The 20,460-nt window shown below is 47.8% G+C and overlaps 1 protein-coding gene across 1 annotated transcript in view; it reads left to right on the forward strand.

Moving 5' to 3' along the window:
- Positions 1-4,402: 4,402 nt before the first annotated feature.
- SLC16A1 (solute carrier family 16 member 1) overlaps positions 4,403-20,460 on the forward strand; it is a 31,788-nt gene continuing 15,730 nt past the window's right edge. Inside the window, exon 1 of the mRNA XM_077294918.1 lies at positions 4,403-4,582. The gene's annotated coding sequence lies outside the window, so the exon portion shown is untranslated. The remainder of the gene's footprint in view (positions 4,583-20,460) is intronic.

Raw genomic sequence — 20,460 nt, forward strand, 5'->3', positions numbered from 1 at the left:
AGGGGGGTGAGATGAGCCATGCATACAAGGTGGGAGGGGGGTGAGATGAGCCATGCATACACGATGGGAGGGGGGTGAGATGAGCCATGCATACAGGATGGGAGGGGGGTGAGATGAGCCATGCATACAGGATTGGAGGGGGAGATGAGCCATGCATACAGGATGGGAGGGGGAGATGAGCTATGCATACAGGATGGGAGGGGGAGATGAGCCATGCATACAGGATGGGAGGGGGTTGAGATGAGCCATGCATACAGGATGGGAGGGGGGTGAGATGAGCCATGCATACAGGATGCGAGGGTGAGATGAGCCATGCATACAGGATGGGAGGGGGAGATGAGCCATGCATGCAGGATGGGAGGTGGGTGATATGAGCCATGCATACAGGATGGGAGGGGGGGAGATGAGCCATGCATACAAGATGGGAGGGGGGAGATGAGCCATGCATACAAGATGGGAGGGAGGGGGCCATTATGCAGTATGGAGCATCAAGTGTGGCCATTATACAGTATGGAGCATCATGTGTGGTCATTATACAGTTTAGAGCACTTTGTGGCCATTATACAGTATGGAGCATCGTGTGTGGCTATTATACAGTATTGAGCATCATGTGTTGAGCATCATGTGGGGTCGTTATACAGTATGGAGCATTGTGTGGCCATATTTTTTTATGAAACAGTGTGATCAGCAGTACTAAATGGGTGTGGTTGGGGCGTGGATATGGGTGTGACTAGTTGTGAAACGGGCGTGGTAAGAGGCGTGACCTAAAATTTGCCACAAACTTTATCCCTTTTTCTCTTCTTCAAAAGTTGGGAGGTATGATACCGCATTTGCCGGATCGCGGCAAGTGCCGCAAATGTCGACAAATCCCATAGGAAATGAATGAGGCCGAACGCAGTATTGCCATGAGTGATCAGTTACGCAGCAGATGCGGAAAGACTGCCGGATCTGCTGCAAAAGGCTACTTTCACATCAGCGATTTTTGCCAAAGTCACTGCCGATAGTGTCATACTCAACAATGGGGGAGGTAGCACTAAAAGTGCCTAGGGCAGCAGAAACTCTAAATACGACCCTGACGTGGCCTATTTGCTCCAAACCGATTAACCCTACATCTGCAGGTTAATAACATTATTGGACATGACAGGCTCCCTTTAAGGGGCCCGATTCATTATTTAATTGTTTGCATTTTTAAGAAGCATTTCTTTTTTCTATGAATTTTTTTGTGTCAAATGTTTCAAAATAATGGACCTGGTTCACGTATTTTGCCAAAAATCTAAAATGCGCTTTTTCTCTGACATTTTTGGTGACTTTTTAGCACAGTAAGGGTATGTGTCCACGTTCAGGATTGCATCAGGATTTGGTCAGGATTTACATCAGTATTTGTAAGCCAAAACCAGGAGTGGAACAATTAGAGGAAAAGTATAACAGACACATCTGCACCACTTCTGCATTTATCACCCACTCCTGGTTTTGGCTTACAAATACTGATGGAAAATCCTGACCAAATCCTGATGCAATCCTGAACGTGGACACATACCCTAAGGCCATGTGCACACGTTCAGGATTTTTAGCGTTTTTTTCGCTATAAAAACATGATAAAAACGCGAAAAAAACGCTATCATATGCCTCCTATTATTTACAGTGTATTCCGCATTTTTTGTGCAAATGTTGTGATTTTTTCCACGAAAAAATCGCATCGCGGAAAAAAAAGCAACATGTTCATTAAAAATGCGGAATTGCGGGGATTCCGCACACCTAGGAGTGCATTGATCTGCTTACTTCCCGCACGGGGCTGTGCACACCATGCGGGAAGTAAGCAGATTATATGCGGTTGGTACCCAGGGTGGAGGAGAGGAGACTCTCCTCCACGGACTGGGCACCATATAATTGGTCAAAAAAAAAAGAATTAAAATAAAAAATAGTCCTATACTCACCCTCGATGTCTTCCCGCCTCACCGCTGCATGCTGCCGCTTCGGTTTCTGTAGCTGGTGTGCGGTGAAGGACCTGCCGATGACGTCACTGTCTTGTGATTGGTCGTGAGCGGTCATGTGACCGCTCGCGTGACCGCTCACATGACCGCGACGTCATGGAAGGTCCTGCGCGCGCACACCAGCTATAGGAAGAGGAACGGACGCCGCTGATGAGATGTCTGGGTGAGTATAAGCATTTTTTTTATTATTTTTAAACATTCTGTCTTTTACTATTGATGCTGCATAGGCTGCATCTATAGTAAAAAGTTGGTCACACTTGTCAAACGCTATGTTTGACAAGTGTGACCAACCTGTCAGTTTTCCAAGCGATGCTACAGATCGCTTGGAAAACTTTAGCATTCTGCAAGCTAATTACGCTTGCAGAATGCTAAAAAAAAAAACGCGAAAAAAACGCGAAAAAAAAAAAACGGATTTCTTGCAGAAAATTTCCGGTTTTCTTCAGGAAATTTCTGCAAGAAATCCGGACGTGTGCACATACCCTAAGGGTATGTGTCCACGTTCAGGTTTGCTTCAGGCTTTGGGCAGGATTTTATGCAAGTAAAATCCTGACCAAAACTGCACCTGAGGTCACTGGCGGGTCACCTGCGGTGTGCCTGCGTGTTTTGCTCATTGTAGCAACATGCTGCGTTTTTAAAAAACGCACCGCGCATGCGTTTTCGCGGCAAAAACGCATGCGTTTTTTAACGCATAGTGGAGTCGGGATTTCATGAAATCCCCTCCACTATGCTGTAAGGCTACGTTCACAACGCAAACAAAAACGCAGCAAAACGCATGCACAACGCTGCGTTTTGCGCCGCATGCGTCCTTTTTTTCATTGATTTTGGACGCAGCAAAAATGCAACTTGCTGCATCCTCTGCGCCCGGACGCGGGCGCCGCAGGGACGCATGCGGCGCAAAACGCAAGTGCGACGCATGTCCATGCACCCCCATGTTAAATATAGGGGCGCATGACGCATGCGGCGACGACCGCAAATGTGAACGTAGCCTAACATCTGGACGCTGTGTTTTTGACGCTGCGGAAAAACGCAGCGTCAAAAACGCAGCGTTTCCTGAACGTGGACACATACCCTAACAAGCCATGCTGCTAGAATGTTGCATAATTTGCGGTGCACATAAAATGTAGTAACTTTTCAAAAAGTCAAAACTGACAAAAACGGCATTTGGAAACCAGAAATCCCATCCACAATGGCAACCAGTAAAGAAACCTTAAATGTTGAACACATAAAAATGGCGCAAATTATAAGGCCCAAATGAAAGCAGACGAAAAGCACCAAAAATGCGTCAAAAAAGGCGCCAATGCCATAATGAATCGGGCAGGAGGGCACTTTTCATTTTTACCCAAAGCTAAAGAGTTTGGTGCGATAAACTCAGCTAACATGGCGCAAAAAAAAAATAAAAGTGACGTTAAAGGGAACCTGTCACCATGTTTTTGGAAGATGGGATAAAAATAGCGTTAAATAGGGGCAGAGGTGGGCGTTACATTAGTGTGTTTGTTATGCGTTTATTACCCACCTAAGTTGCCGAAATACCTTTGCAAAGTCTCCGTTTTCGCCTGTCAATCAGGCTAGTCTGGTCAGATGGGCGTTGTCTTCCCCCAGATTTTGCGTAGTTTTCCGTTGGTGGCGTAGTGGTGTGCGCATGCCCAAGGTCCCGAATCCTCTGCCAGGGGATTTCAAAGAGCGCGCTGTTCGTTATTGCATTGGTGATCGGTGGGCGCGGCCATCTTCCTTTGGCCGCGCGTGCGCAGAAGCGGCGCTCTGCTGGCCGCGGCATCAGGAAAATGGCCGCGGGATGCCGCGCGTGCGCAGATGGATATCGCGGCGGCCATTTTCCTGAAGCCGCGGCCAGCAGAGCGCCGCGGCAAGCAGAGCGCCGCTTCTGCGCACGCGCGGCCAAAGGAAGATGGCCGCGCCCACCGATCACCAATGCAATAACGGACACCGCGCTCTTTGAAATCCCCTGGCAGAGGATTCGGGACCTTGGGCATGCGCACACCACTACGCCACCAACGGAAAACTAAACAAGATCTGGGGGAAGACAACGCCCATCTGACCAGACTAGCCTGATTGACAGGCGAAAACGGAGACTTTGCAAAGGTATTTCGGCAACTTAGGTGGGTAATAAACGCATAACACACACACTAATGTAACGCCCACCTCTGCCCCTATTTAACGCTATTTTTATCCCATCTTCCAAAAACGTGGTGACAGGTTCCCTTTAAAAAAGTGCAAATCGCCGTGGAGTTTAGTGCCATAGTAATGGGGCGTTTACATGTCTGTATGAGGGGCGTTTGCTAAGCACAACTGCTCACGTCCCCCTAAATAACGCCACACACTGCCTGACAAGAGCGCACGGTCATCACACAGCGCCTGCCCGACATATAAAGGAGCTACAGCCGAGCGGTCACCTTTATGTGTAAATGAGAGGCGTGGCCGGGGAGAGGGAGGGGCGCGCATGCTCAGTGCTGCCCTCCGAGCGGCTGCTTCTGTAGGCTCCGCTGATTAGTCCATTGCTGTGCTGAGTGCGCATCGTGCGGGGCTGCTGCAGCCCTCTCTCCGCCTCTCGCGTGTGACTCCGGGGATACAGAGAGGTGAGTGGCCGGCGGCCTGTGCCGCAGGGTGCACGTGCGTCTCCGTGCTTCCATCTGTTTGTGCTGCCTGGCGGAGGGGGCGGCTCTCCTCCACGTGTAACGGGCGAGCTCTCACCGCTGCGGGCTTAACCCTTCCTCTTCCATGCTCTTATCAGGCACAAAGGTGCTCGTCACTGAGTGTGGCCATAGGTCAGTCCTGGCCCCAAGCTCCGTCGTTCATCAGTGTGAGTGATGCAATGCCCTGGAAACCTCTGCCCCTGATGGCGACCGTGCTGCCAGCTGTAGGCAGGGAATGGAGGGTCTCTCACGCCTGGGCTCAGGGCTAGTGATACATTGTAGCAGACCCTCAGCAGACAGCTCTGTGCTACTGATGGAGGGTGGTGAGAAGTGTCCACATGTGTAGCAGATCCTGATCATCAGTCCTGTGGATGTTTCCACTCACTGGCAGCAAGCAGAGGTCTGATATGATGCAATTAGAACATCTGATATGTCCTGATCACTATTGGTTTCACTGACTGTATAGCTATGTAACAGAGGCGCCGGCCTGTGTTTGGTACAATGCTCCTTTTAAGAGACTGACTAGAACTTTATGGATAAGACCTTTCTGGATGTCATGGGGAAGCCAATTCCAGCTCAGTAAGGTATAATTGGATGCACATGTTTAACGTACAGAGGGAATCTAGAGCATCTAGTGTTCACATAAAGTGGTTAGCGTGGTGGCTCAGTGGTTAGCATGGTGGCTTTGCAGCACTGGGGTCCTAGGTTCAAATCCCACCACGGACAACATCTACAAGGAGTTTGTATGTTCCCCCCCCCCCACCGTGTTTGAGGGTTTCCTCCCACTCTCCAAACACATACTGCTAGGGAATGTACATTGAGCCCCGATGGGGACAGTGATAGCGTCTGTAAAGCACTGTGGAATTAATGGTTGTATATAAGTATAGCATAATATAAAATTTATATATTATATTTCATATAGACACAGGTCGCTGATGCCTTTTAGACCCTTGGTGGGTTCTTACAGCTTTTACACGGAGCAGTTATTAGTCTAAACAGGCAGCCAACTGCCCCCCAAAGCAGGCAGAATTGTCTTTAGACAGGTGAAATAAACGATCTATAGGTTTTGGTATTGATTTGTCCTCGGCTACACATGACCCTGTGTGCCCTTATTCATATACTACACGGTAGCTGTGAGGTCCATAGAGCAGGAGCACGGGATCTGTTCACATGTCAGAAACGCTCTGTATGGCGGAGATCCGAGGCCTTTGGATTGCTGCCATAATTCCCCACAATAATTGGCCTTCTTGTCATTCCGGAGGACTGACCCTCGGCTTTCTGTGCATTTCTATCCTTCTGTGATGCCTAGAGCCGGCATGGGATTTCTCCTGTGCTTGTGAAAGGCGCTATGGAAACCCATTCTCATCCAAGTTATGGGGATTGTGACATCTGGGTCGGATTTCTGACAAATGTGGCTTTTGACTTAACTTCCATGTGTAACCTGAATGTTTCTCATCTGACCTTGATGGTTTATCCACTACTGGACTAAAGGCCCCGTCACACTTAGCGACGCTAAAGCGATCCCGACAACGATACGACCTGTCAGGGATCGTTGCTGCGTCGCTATGTGGTCGCTGGTGAGATGTCAAACAGTGAGATCTTCCCAACGACGCAGCAGCGATGCGGCGACCTGTACAACGATGTCGTTGGTCGTTGTGACCCTGTCACATGGCAGCTATTATGACGATTCAGACCTCGATGAGGGACGTCCTGTGTGACGTTGTAGTCTACGAGGTCGTTGGTAAGGTGTCAAACACAGTGATGTGTGCTACCCAGCGGGACCTCAACGATCAGAAAAAGGTCCAGGCCATTCCGACACGACCAGCGATCTCACAGCAGGGGCCTGGTCGCTGCTACGTGTCAAACATAGCGAGATCGCTACTGAGGTCGCTGTTGCGTCACAAAACTTGTGACTCAGCAGCGATCTCGCTAGCGACCTCGCTTAGTGTGACGGGGGCTTTACCCCAGCTTAATCACTAGTGTCCCATCTAATAAAAATAATGGCTGCTCTCCTGCTGCTGCGGCATCGGTCCTGCAATGTGCGCTGCTATTCCCAGCGGGTCACATTGTGTCACGCCAAGAATAGCAGCGCCAACATCACTCAAATGGCTCCGCAGTGGGAGGCGAATATCGGTGGTGGTTCTTATATGGGGCATGCAAGTGATTGAAAGGGGTCTCCACTATTGGACAACTCCTGGTGGAACGTGGTAACCATTTGCTAGCTCCTGTGTACACAAGTTCTTCCTGTTGTGAACATGCGCCTATTGATGACCTTGTCATTTAGTAGTGGGTGGATTATTCTGCTGTGATGTCAGTGTGTCTGATTGCTGCTGTTTCTGATCCTACTCCACGTTATCAATGTGTGGGCCTGCTCTGCACTAGAGGTTTCTCCCTGTCCCACTATACCGGGGGCGTGCGTCCTCCCTGTCCCACTATACCGGGGGCGTGCGTCCTCCCTGTCCCACTATACCGGGGGCGTGCGTCCTCCCTGTCCCACTATACCGGGGGCGTGCGTCCTCCCTGTCCCACTATACCGGGGGCGTGCGTCCTCCCTGTCCCACTATACCGGGGGCGTGCGTCCTCCCTGTCCCACTATACCGGGGGCGTGCGTCCTCCCTGTCCCACTATACCGGGGGCGTGCGTCCTCCCTGTCCCACTATACCGGGGGCGTGCGTCCTCCCTGTCCCACTATACCGGGGGCGTGCGTCCTCCCTGTCCCACTATACCGGGGGCGTGCGTCCTCCCTGTCCCACTATACCGGGGGCGTGCGTCCTCCCTGTCCCACTATACCGGGGGCGTGCGTCCTCCCTGTCCCACTATACCGGGGGCGTGCGTCCTCCCTGTCCCACTATACCGGGGGCGTGCGTCCTCCCTGTCCCACTATACCGGGGGCGTGCGTCCTCCCTGTCCCACCATACCGGGGGCGTGCGTCCTCCCTGTCCCACCATACCGGGGGCGTGCGTCCTCCCTGTCCCACCATACCGGGGGCGTGCGTCCTCCCTGTCCCACCCCGGTGATGCTGGTTGTCCTTCCGTCTGCCATATGAGCAGGTATTGCAGAGGGTGGCTCTGCCCCATCAGTGTGTGCGTGCTGTTCACGGAGTGTCTAATGAACGGGCGTCTTGGTCGCTTGGCAACTGACAGCGTGGAAGTGGTGACACCGTAGCGCTGAATCCACAGCTCAGTCTTAAGATACAAATGTAATATAAGAAGGTACAAGTCCAAGACAGGAATGTTTTGCATGTGAGTGAGAAATGTCTCTCCTCCGGCTGCGGATCTGGGCGAGATTCTTTACATCACAAATGTATCTGAGCTTTTCAGGCTGTCGCTCGCTCTGGTCTGGAGGGGTCCATTTCCATTAATTTGATTCCTTTAGATCTATTTCCAGACTGAGGTTTCTGGAAACCTGCTTGTGTTAGTGTGCCTGCTGAGTGTTGTAGTGATGTCCCTAAAATTGACCCATGTGAATATAATTGCCTGTTTGTTAGGTAATCCATGCAGGCGCGAGACATACGGCGACTCGGAGTATAGTATTAGAGCACGCTGAAGTCTGTTAGCACCGATCATTCTCTAATGACGCCTTATCTGAGCATGTTCGCTCATCACTAGTGATCAGAAAAACGGGGTCCACTGCAGTTTTGTGCCCACCTTAAAATGGACAGCACTGAAAATAAGGTTTGGCAGAGCACAATCTGATTCCGTCTGCTCCCAATAGCCTTGTTAGGGTATGTGTCCACAGGCCTTATTACATCCGGATTGGACGCTGCGTACAACCGCAGCGTCCAGATGTTACAGCATAGTGGAGGGGATTTTATGAAATCACGTCTCCACTATGCGTGCGAACACACATCCGGCGGCCCTGCATTTCCGGACATGCGGTGTGTCTTTATAGAACACAGCATGTATGTTTACCTTGCGGCAACGCTCCGTCACCGCAAGGTATATCACAGGGTCCTATGTATGGGGTGCGGAGATTCCGGATGTGTGCAATGAACACTGTCCTAGATAAATAGGATTGTTGAACTTTCTGCAACAAAATCCAGTGTAGGAATTTACTGCAGATCCTTAGCATTCATTGTAAATGTGCGAGTCCACCATAAGGCTAGGATTGGGGGACAATGGGGTGGCATTATTCAGGTGGGAGGGCTCGTCCCAAAGTGGAAAACAGTCAGGACTCCGCTCTGGCTCAGCCATTTCTCAGAGCCTGTCCACAGTGGCAGCTCTGGAGGCTTCTTGCCTTCCCAGTGTTCTTCTTGAGCTGTGATGACATGACACTTCAGTTTTTTAATGATGTTTTGGTCCTGGTGACTTCTAACACAGTTCTGAGTAACCCTAAATTGCAGTCGTAAAGCTACCTGTCCAGTGCATAAGTGGTAGATGCTGAGGCTTTGATCTAGCTGATGACACTTCACTAAATTGCCTGTAAACATATGGTTTACATGTGATGCACAAAAGCCCTGGAGCTTATGGAGATGGTGGTCCTCCCCCACAGTTTCCCTCATAGTTATTGGTAGATATTATAGATCAGTAGTCCATATAGTCAGTTTGGTGTTGTGCCCCGTGCACTGCCTGTTGTGCAGAGCTTCGTGGTTATATAATAATTATACAAAGTATGTGGAATCCATCGGTGAGACATCGTTACAGGTAAAATGTATAAAACTTTTATTTCACTATTAAAAACATCCAGGTCGCCAAAATAAAACAGGTGGTGTGACAGACCTATGTGTTTCGACATTAAGCCTTATTCATTGTTTCTAGAGACCATGAATAAGGCTTACGGTCGAAACGCGTCGGTCCGTCCCGCCACCTGTTTTATCTTGCCGACCAGTCAGTTGCTGCTCCTGGATATTTTTGATAGTGAAATAAGTTATACATTTACCTGGAATGAGGTCTCACCCCTGGATTCCTCCATCTTTATATACATGAAGCTGTTGCTCTGCCGCCATCTGTGCCGCTCCATCCAGTCCTGGAACAGAATAATCTCAGTGTGGTTGGCGGTGCTACCGAGTGTCTTCAGCGCTCGAAAGATATATTCGAGTCCCCGCGGCTGCATGTCTCCTGGCTGTTCAACAGTCGCCACACACGCAGGGATTGTTTGTCTGTTAGGTAATCCCAGCTATGAAACATGCAGCTGCGGGGACTCGGACATATTATTGGAGCACGCTGAAGACACTCGGTAGCACACGAGCATGTCGGATAACACCTTATCCAAGCACGTTCGGGCTTCACTAATAATAAATTTACAAAGGGAAAAAAAAAAAGAATTAAAGGTGTCACATCAGTAATCTGCTGTGCCAGTGCCGAGAAATAATACTTTGAACCTACATGCAAAGTAGCTGGAGAGTGCACTGTGGGTGTGGCCATGCCCTGCCTCCATATGCTATGCAGACTCTTCTTACATGGTGAAGAAAGCAAGTGACATTTAGCCTGAACAGTTTTCTATATTTCAGCATTTACTTGTTGCTTTGAATATACATTCAATTTTTTTTTTTTTTTTTTTGAAGAATGGACCCCCAGCAAATGTTATCCTGTAATCCTTAATATGTGCATTTGTAGTAAAACGCTTACGGAGCGCCATCTTCTCTGGTTTCCAGCGCCACTCCGGTCCTCTCCTGTCTATTTTGTGTGAATTGGAAGTCACTCTTGTGGGTAATCGATGATAAAGCCTCATTCTGATTTAAAGAGCACAATGTCGGTGGCTGGAAAGTGAGGAGGGCGGCAATGAGAAAGTATTTTAATGTAACTACAGAAGTAGTTGGAAAGGTTTATGGGATAAAATGTTTGCTTGGAAGGGAGCAAACCCTTTAATGTTGGGCCCCAGCTGCAGTTTGTTACGAAATACCAATCTGAGTGGTCTCATCACTGCTCCTGGTGTCCGTCATAGGCTGAGACCCGGATGTCACTCTGACAGGGCGGCAGTAAATCGATGAGCTTGATGGCTCCTTCTACATTGGTAGTGCCATAGAGATCACTGTTGATGTGACCTCAGTGCCCCAGCTAATGCTAGACATTGGGAGCAGCAGCGGACACTCAAGGGTACATCCAAGGGCAATAATTAAGGGTAAGTTCACACAGGGCATTTTTGCTGCTTTTTTTTTTTCTGCAGCAAAATCTGATCCTCTTGGCAGGAAAGAAGCTTCGCCAAAAACGCAGGTTTAGGTACGTTTTTGGTGCGTTTTCATGAATTTTTTTTTTTCTTGTGCACGCCAATAAAGTTGTGTGCGCACAGAGAAAAAAAAACTCCCGATAGATTACCTGTGGTAACCTCTTCACTGGCATTTTCCCATGGTGCAGAGGTTACCTCGGGTCAGGCAGTGAGGGAGCGCAGGCTCGGTGACATCGCCCACGGTCACTGAAGCAAGCGCCGGAAGCATCTCCTCATTCCCCAGTCGCTTACAGTTGGGAGCGGGTGCATTAGCAGCTCTTCCGGTTGTCAGCTTTATCTCCCCCAGATACTGCGGGGGACACTCATTATATTGGACTACGATGGATCAGGGAGTATTTGTGTTGGTTTATTTTTATTTCAGGAGAATCGAGGGCTTCGCTTGGAATGGCAGACTAATAAACATGGCAAAACTGTGTGGTGTTTTATTTAATTAAAAGACCGTTTTCTTACTGTTTATTTAACCCTTTAACTACTATAGGATTAGTAATCGATAGGTGTCTTATTGACTTACAATAGGAAGGTGACATTAACCCCTCATTACCCCACTTGCCACCACTACAGGGCAAGTGGGAAGAGCCGGGCAAAGCGCCAGAATTTGGCCTCTAATAGATGCGCCTTTTATGGGCAACTGGTGGCTATTTTTAGCCTGGGGGGCCTATATCAATGGCCCCTTACCAGCCTGAGAATACCAGCCCCCAGCTGTGAGCTTTAGCAAGGCTGGTTGTCAAAAATGGGGGGACCCCACGCCGTTTTAATTATTAAAAAAAAAAAAAAAAAAGCATGAGGACCCTCTATTCTTGATAACTAGCCTTGCTAAAGCTGACAGCTGGGGGGGTTGTCTGGCTGGTTATCAGAAAATAGGGGGGAACCCATGCAATGTTTTTTATTATTTATTTATTTTTTTTTAATTCTTTATAGAGCAGGAGCTGCAGATGAAAACTCCCATCAGCCGCTCCTGCTGTCACTGTAATAAGCATTAGCAGGTGTCAGATGATGGGATCAGTAGTCCCATCAGCTGACACCAGTGATCAGAGGTGAGTTTATACCTCCGATCACAGCTGAGCGCTCACCACTGTCTTCCGCGGCTCTGATCGGCGGGGAAATCATTCCAGCCGTGCTGTCATGCATATGACAGCGTGTCAATCCCTGTAATGTCGGACCCCCATTCAAGTGAGTGGGGTATGGATCCGCTCTGCTGGATTACAGGCTGCATGGATGCATCATGCAGCCTGCCATCTAGAGGTAGCAGAGCTGAGTGTGCCGTCCCATCCGGCGCTCCTTGAGTTTTCTGCAGCAAATACGCTGCAAGAAAAGTCAACCTAGCATATTAGCAGTATTTTTTCACCATCCAGTCAAGTCAATGGGTGGAAAACGCTGAAAGAAGCAAGATGCTCTGTGTCCAAAAAACGCAGCAAAGCACAAAATGCTGATGACACAAAAACAATGTATGTACATGAGATTTCTGAAATCTCATAGGCTTTAATGGACTGTAAAAAGCAGCTGAAAATTAGCATTAAAAAAGCAGCCAAAAAAATGCAGCATAAACGCCCTCTGTGAACTTACCCTAAGAACCATTATCTGAGAGGAAGCCGTCCTTTAAAGGGAACCTGTCACCCCGTTTTTTCCGTATGAGATAAAAATACTGTTAAATAGGGCCTGAGCTGTGCATTGCAATAGTGTATTTTGTGGACCCCGATTCCCCACCTATGCTGCCGAAATACCTTACCAAAGTAGTCGTTTTCGCCTGTCAATCAGGCTGGTCTGGTCAAAAGGGCGTGGTGTCTTCCCCCAGATCTTGCTTAGTTTTCTGTTTGTGGCGTAGTGGTGTGCGCATGCCCAAGGTCCCAAATCCACGTCACAGGGGGGTGAAAAGAGCGCGATGTGCGCTATTTCATTGGTGATCGGTGGGCGCGGCCATCTTCCTTTGGCCGCGCATGCGCAGAAGCGGCGCTCTGCTGGCCGCGGCTTCAGGAAAATGGCAGCGGGATGCCACGCGAGCGCAGATGGAGATTGCGGCGGCCATTTTCCTGAAGCAGAGTTCGCAAAATGGCCGCCCACCGATCACCAATGAAATACAGCACATCGCGCTCTTTTCACTCCCCTGTGATGTGGATTCGGGACCTTGGGCATGCGCACACCACTACGCCACCAACGGAAAACTAAGCAAGATCTGGGGGAAGACACCACGCCCTTTTGACCAGACCAGCCTGATTGACAGGCGAAAACGACTACTTTGGTAAGGTATTTCGGCAGCATAGGTGGGGAATCGGGGTCCACAAAATACACTATTGTAATGCACAGCTCAGGCCCTATTTAACAGTATTTTTCTCATACGGAAAAAACGGGGTGACGGGTTCCCTTTAAGCTTGTGTCTAGCTCCATGTTGATACTTGGCCAAGTATTGGGAGTAAACGAATGCCTGAATTTGCTTAACAAGTGTTAATCTTGCTGTGGTTTGGCAGTGTGAATCTTTCCGTTACACGCCAGGTGCGTGGGACACAACAAAAGCCCTAGCCGTATTATAGTCTCTGCTAAGGCTTATTTCTCTTCAATACTAAATTTGCTGTTTTTGGAAATCTCGTGCTAAGGTTTGTCAATATTTCCTCTTCATAAATGTATTTGTGAAATAGGAATCCTAGAACACCTTTCCCATCAGGAATGCTCCTGTCATTGCTGGTCCGTGCCTGCTAGGCCATGCTGCCCCGCGGGTTAGCCCGTGAGCTGCCAGAAGGCTCATGTGGCCGGCGTGTGCCTCTATGAACAGTCCCTTATAATGACTAGTGATGCAATAGCTGCACCCTCCTCCAAATGACGTTCCAGAGCTATTTCCAACCTGGAACCATCTCATGTGAATGCATAATCCAGCCATGTGGCCTCTCCAGCTATAAATGCTTGTCCTTGTCACCAGACTTAGCGGTAACTTGAACAATTTGAGTCTGTTCTAGCCCCCGTTCCTGTTGTGCTGGTGCCAGGGCATGCTTCAGCCTACTGAGCTGCGTCTGTCTCATGGGAACCATGGCTCTGAAGCCTTCTGTCAGATCAGTAGGTAACAAGATATCGTGGATCCATTTTACAAGATTGTATTATTTTTTTTTTTTGGTTTATTACAGCATTTATTTTCTTCACATGTAGACCTTTCTGGTTAGCGGGAGATCTTTCTGCTCTGAACCTGAACACTCGCCCTACTTGTAGCCTTCAGAAGTGCTGAGTCATTGGCTTTCTGCTAGGTGAGCTGGTGAACTTTATTGGAAGACTGAATTTGCAGCACACAGTAAAATCTGAGGACTTTGTTATTAAGTCACCAACCAGTTCTTGCCTCCTAAACCAACACCATTCGATTTCTTTAATAATTTTTTCCCCACCCTGGGGTCCTGTAATATTAGATTCTATAGCCACTGATCTTCTGCCATCTCTGTTCTATTAAAATCCTGAAACGCTGCACCAGACCTGCAGCAGTCATCTAGGAATGTCACATGACTGCTAGGAGAGAGACAGCGGGAGGTCCACCGGAACAGTGCTGGTCTGGAGACAATTCTGCACTTTTCTTAGTTTCTGCCATAAACTGCATCCATTAAGAATAAGATGATGCCCTCACCCCCATATCACACCGAGCTTCGAGGACCCCTCTTACTGTCAGTATCTTCCTATCTCGATTTATCCTCCACACCAGTACATCCGCTCTTCTGGCCTACTCACAAGTCCCCATCTGTAGACTTTCTCTTCATAGTTGTTGGCTAAATCTGCCAATGCACCAAGTTGGCAGACCACCGCAAGCCGCCCGGCACGGAGCCGTTGAGGAACCATGCTCTAGAACAAGATTTTAAATTGATCTCATTGTATCGGGCTCATCAAAGGGTTCATTCAGTGTTTTCTGTGGAGAGGCCCGTGAAGGGCAGCCTTACTTAGCATGTTGTCTTCTGAAATATCATTAGATATTTCACTATAGGCTTGAAATGGAGATGGTCATCAGGTTTTCACTACAAAAAGCCATTGCCACCACATTCTACAGTTTTTACTGCATTTTCTTATAAGCCCACAATGTCACCTAGGCTGTGGGCTATAGCTTGCAAAAACCCAAACGTTGAAATTATGCAGTGGAGCTGCCTCTTGTAGAGTGATCGGCATTTCCGGACCATGCTTGGCTTTGGTATTTGGCTTTTATTCATATAAGAAAATCACTGATGGTAAAAACTGAAACACCCACCAAATACTGATGAAAATCGTTGACGCTTAGGCTATGTGCACACGTTCAGGAATTCTTGCAGAATAATCCTGAGAAAAACCTGAAATTTTCTGCCAGAAATCTGCATGCGTTTTTCATGCGGTTTTGATGCGTTTTTCCGGACATTTCCCAATGCATTTTATAGTGGGAAATCCGCAAAAAACCCCGCAAAATTAATGAACATGCTGCATTTTTTTTGCAGAAAAAAACGCATCATGTGCACAAAACATGCGGAATTCATTCTAACTGATGGGATGCATATTGTATGCTGTTTTTTTTGCGGTTTTATAGCGTTTTTATCGGGAAAAAACGCGAAAAATCAGCAACGTGTGCACACAGCCTTAAGGTTGCGTTCACACCAGGGTTGTGGTGTTCAGCAAGCCGAACCACCGTCTGACTGCGACTCCTCAATTTCCCCGACTCCTGACCCCACAGCACGGCCTCACTACTGAGCATGTGCGTAAAGTGCAGCACAGATTCACCTCTACTAAAAGCCGAGATCCTTAGATCAGGAACAGAACAGACATTTATAGGACATTTCATAACTTTCCCAAATTCTTATGGAAACATTTACAGCACATCCTGCATTGAACGCTGCGTATATTTTGTCCATCCCCATCCCCCACCGTTTCTGCTGTCTTATATTCACAGAGATATAATAGGATGAGCAATGTGTGTGGTAACCTTAAGTCCATATTTTCTTCCGTTTTTCACACTGTCATTTGCCCTATAGGCTTTCATGCCACTAGCAGGCAAACCCATAGTGACTAAGCACCTAAACGTCATCATCCCGGGGAAGTCTATGTGCTCATCCTCTTCCTGACTACGTAACTCATTACTAATGAAGCCACATGTTCCTAAAGAAGCAAAAAACCCTTCACTCGGTTGTTCAGAGGCACGCACTGCACGTAATCACAGTAGTGTCAAGTATCACTAGCGTGGAATCTGTCCTGATGTTACCCCGAGAGCAGCAGCCGAATGATTCTACTGAAATCCTAACTCCGTCTTTTACCATCTAACACTTACGCCCGATTTATGTTTTGTTTTTTTTTGTTTCGTATAAACTGGGACCTTCATGACTCTTAATTATTTTGTTGAATATTTATTTGCAACTTTCCAAAAAGTGCTGTAAAACTGTCCCATGTCTTACCTTGTAGGGGTGAATTTGTTTCTGAGCCTGTGCTTATTCCTCTGCAGATTTATTGCTTATAGAAGGTGCATGTTAATTACTCACCAAAATCTCATCATGGAAACTTAAGGTACCTTCACACTAAACGATACCGCTAGCGATCCGTGACGTTGCAGCGTCCTGGATAGCGATATCGTTGAGTGTGACAGGCAGCAGCGATCAGGATCCTGCTGTGATATCGCTGGTCGTTGCTGAAAGTTCCGAACTTTATTTGGTCGTCAGATCGCCGTGTATCGTTGTTTGACAGCAAAAGCAACGATGCCAGCGATGTTTTACAATGGTAACCAGGGTAAATATCGGGTTACGAAGCGCAGGGCCGCGCTTAGTAACCCGATATTTACCCTGGTTACCATTGTAAAAGTAAAAAAAACAAACAGTACATACCTTCTGATGTCTGTCACACGTCCCCCGCTTCCCGCACTGACTGAGTGCCGGCCGTAAAGTGAAAGCACAGCGGTGACGTCAGTGCAGGGAAGCGGACGCCGGTGGACGCGAATGTAAGTATGTACTGTTTGTTTTTTTACATTTACACTGGTAACCAGGGTAAACATCGGGTTACTAAGCGCGGCCCTGTGCTTAGCAACCCGATGTTTACCCTGGTTACCCGGGGACTTCGGCATCGTTGGTCGCTGGAGAGCGGTCTGTGTGACAGCTCTCCAGCGACCAAACAGCGACACTGCAGCGATCGGCATCATTGTCTGTATCGCTGCAGCGTCGCTTAGGCTTCTTTCACACTTCAGTCGTTTGGCGTCAGTCACTTCCGACAAAGTGACGGATCGACGGATCCGTCACAATTGTTGAAAAAACGGATGTAACGGAGCCGTTTTTTTGGCGGAGCCGTTACTCGGGGGTTGTATATACTTTTTGGAGCATGCGCAATTGAAAAAACGGATTGGGGCGACGGATCCGTCGAAATAACGGTCGCGACGGACCCGTCGCCCATAGGTGGCCATTCTATGGAATGACGGACGCAACGGAGCCGTCGCGATCCGTCATTTCAACGGAGACAAAAAACATTGCAATGACCGTCAATGTCTAGATGACGTCCGCTAAATTTTGACGGATCCGTCGCATGACGGATGGAACGGACGACCATCCGTCACAATCCATCGCTAATGCAAGTCTATGGGGAAAAAAACGGATCCATCGAAAAAAAAAAACGGATCAATTTTTTGAGGAAAATGACGGTTTTAGACTGACGCCAAACAACTGAAGTGTGAAAGAGGCCTTAGTGTGAAGGTACCTTTACCTTGCGTATTTTTCATTGCTGAAACAATGAAAATGTAGTTATTGTGCAGACTACAGTTTTAATCAGATGAGTCCTATCTCCGTTTTTTTTGTTTTTGTTTTTTTTATGGCTCACTCATACCCATGTTCTACAGGGCTGTTCACCATGCATGATTTGCCTCCGAGTCGGATGCCACTTGCCCATTCATGTCTGTGGAAAACATTGGACCGCACTCGGATGACATTAACGTGCAGTTCGATTTTTCACAGACTGAAATAATGGATAAGGTGGACAACTTTTTGGCCCATCTAAGCAGAATGGCAAATTTCCTACAAACAATCAGAACACTAGTTGGTCGGCTGCAAATGATTTTTTTTTTTTTTTTTCCTATGCTTAGCGTTCTGCTTACCCTATATACATAGTAAATATAAGAAAACTGACTGAACAACAATATAGTCTGAACTGGTGCATAACCAGAAATGTCATATAGCGAATAGATCAATGGCTGCACTCAAAATTTACTGTGCTAAGGCAAGGAAATGTGCAATATATGAAATGTGAATAGCATAATGGCTTGTGAAATTTATGAAAAAACACATAAGATTCTTAGCACAAGATTTGGCCAAAAGTTGTGAGCCCATCCACCAAACGTCAAGGTAATCTCAAAACGGATGGGTACCTGAGCTGACTGCCTAGTGTGAACACTTACCTATGGCTAATAACATGGTTAATCCTGCTTTTATAGGAAGCTCAGAACCAACTGTGTCTGGATGTAATTAAAATCGCAGCATGGTATACCCTATATACATAAGCTGGCTTGGCCTCAGAGCTGGATTGGCCTTCTTTAACAGATAGAATCAGGCAGTGTAAATGGGCACTTGGCTATTTCATGGTGTCTTTGTAGGACAACTTTATGTACAATTGGATTGAGCATTATGGGGTTAGTGTATTTGTGAAAGAACCTGTCGCACTGTACCTGCAGTCTGATCTGTGCACAGCATGGTATAAAGAAGCTGATATATAGGTTTGTTGGGAAAGATTCGGTATATCTTGTACTTTATTCACTGAAATCCCGTGTGTGTGTGTGTGTGTGTGTGTGTGTGTGTGTGTGTGTGTGTGTAGATGGGTGGTCCTATTTTTACAAAACTGTTACATTTTGGCGGAGGTGTATCTCAATTTGACCAACTCCTCCTTCTCTAATATCCTGCCTGCAGAACAGATACAATTTTGTGACATTGAGCATTACAGCCGTCCAACTTCTGTCGTGCGACGGTTGCGTTGGACCGTCGGCACCAAAAAACGTTGCACGTAACGTTTTTTGATGCGTCGTGTCCGCCATTTCCGACCGCGCATGCACGGCCGGATCTTCGCCCCCTCCTCCCCGCACCTCACAATGGGGCAGCGGATGCGTTGAAAAACAGCATCTGCTGCCCCTGTTGTGCAGCGCTTTCACTGCTTGCGTCGGTATGTCGCAACAACGCAATTCGTCGTGCGTTGTACGACGCTAGTGTGAAAGTAGCCTTACTGGGCATCACACACAGGCCCAGCATGATCTTCTCTACTGGACACTGTTACAGGGAAAAATAATTCACCAGATCAGGAGCCCTGATAACTATTATCCCCTACTCCCCCCCCCCCCCCCACCATAACAGATAAAGGAGATTGATTGGATGGGGAGAGATATGTGAATGTATTCATGTAATAGAAAGTGACGGTACCTTTACACTAAACGACTTGCCAACGATCACAACCAGAGATACGACCTGGCCGTGATCGTTGGTAAGTCGTTGTGTGGTCGCTGGGGAGCTGTCACACAGACAGTTCTCTCCAGCGACCAACGATCAGGGGAATGACTTCGGCATCGTTGAAACTGTCTTCAACGATGCCGAAGTCCCCCTGCAGCACCCGGGTAACCAGGGTAAACATTGGGTTACTAAGTGCAGGGCCGCGCTTAGTAACCCGATATTTACCCTGGTTACCATTGTAAAAGTGAAAAAAAAAAAAAAAAAACACTACATACTCACCTTCTGATGTCTATCACGTCCCCCGCCAGCGGCTTCCCTGCACTGAATGTGTCAGCGCCGGCCGTAAAGCAGAGCACAGCGGTGACGTCACCGCTGTGCTCTGCTTTACGGCCGGCGCTGACACATTCAGTGCAGGGAAGCCGCCGGCGGGGGACGTGATAGACATCAGAAGGTGAGTATGTAGTGTTTTTTTTTTTTTTACTTTTACAATGGTAACCAGGGTAAATATCGGGTTACTAAGTGCGGCCCTGCGCTCAGTATCCCGATATTTACCCTGGTTACAAGTGAACACATCGCTGGATCGGTGTCACACACGCCGATCCAGCGATGACAGCGGGTGATCAGCGACCAAATAAAGGTCCTGATCATTACCTACGACCAACGATCTCCCAGCAGGGGCCTGATCGTTGGTCGCTGTCACACTATAACGAGATCGTTAGCGGGATCGTTGCTACGTCACAAAAAGTGTGACGTTGCAACGATATCGTTAACGATATCGTTGTGTGAAGGTACCTTAAGAGAGTATATGGCAGGGTATGCAGCAATGTGTGTGTACATTATAAGGCAGCAGCTTTCAAACAAGCATGATAACGAGGCAATGACCCAAGTAAGTTCTACATAAAGGGCTTTATTTGAAAACTTACAACATAAACCCAAAGCGTTATCATCTGGTACATCCGTATCCAGTGTGATGCCGTGGGTGCCTGCACCACCATAGAAATCTCTGGTTCGGTAATGGCTTTTTCCCAAGGCTCTAGTCTATGTTCAGTCGCACACACAACCTCCAGCTCTGCTGCACATGGAACCAACACTGACACACCTTACAGTACCTGCAGGTTGAAATGTGAATCGTGGCCATGGGCCACTTGAGACCCCAACTGGAGGCAAAGATCTGTCCCATTACTTTAGTACAGATCTTTAAAAAAAATAAGCCCATATCAGGTTTTCCTAAATGACTTGGTCAAATAACTGGATCCAGTCCACATGTACTTT

The sequence above is a fragment of the Ranitomeya variabilis genome, chromosome 3 (genome assembly GCF_051348905.1).
Source record: "Ranitomeya variabilis isolate aRanVar5 chromosome 3, aRanVar5.hap1, whole genome shotgun sequence".
In the NCBI taxonomy this organism is placed as follows: Eukaryota; Metazoa; Chordata; class Amphibia; order Anura; family Dendrobatidae; genus Ranitomeya; species Ranitomeya variabilis.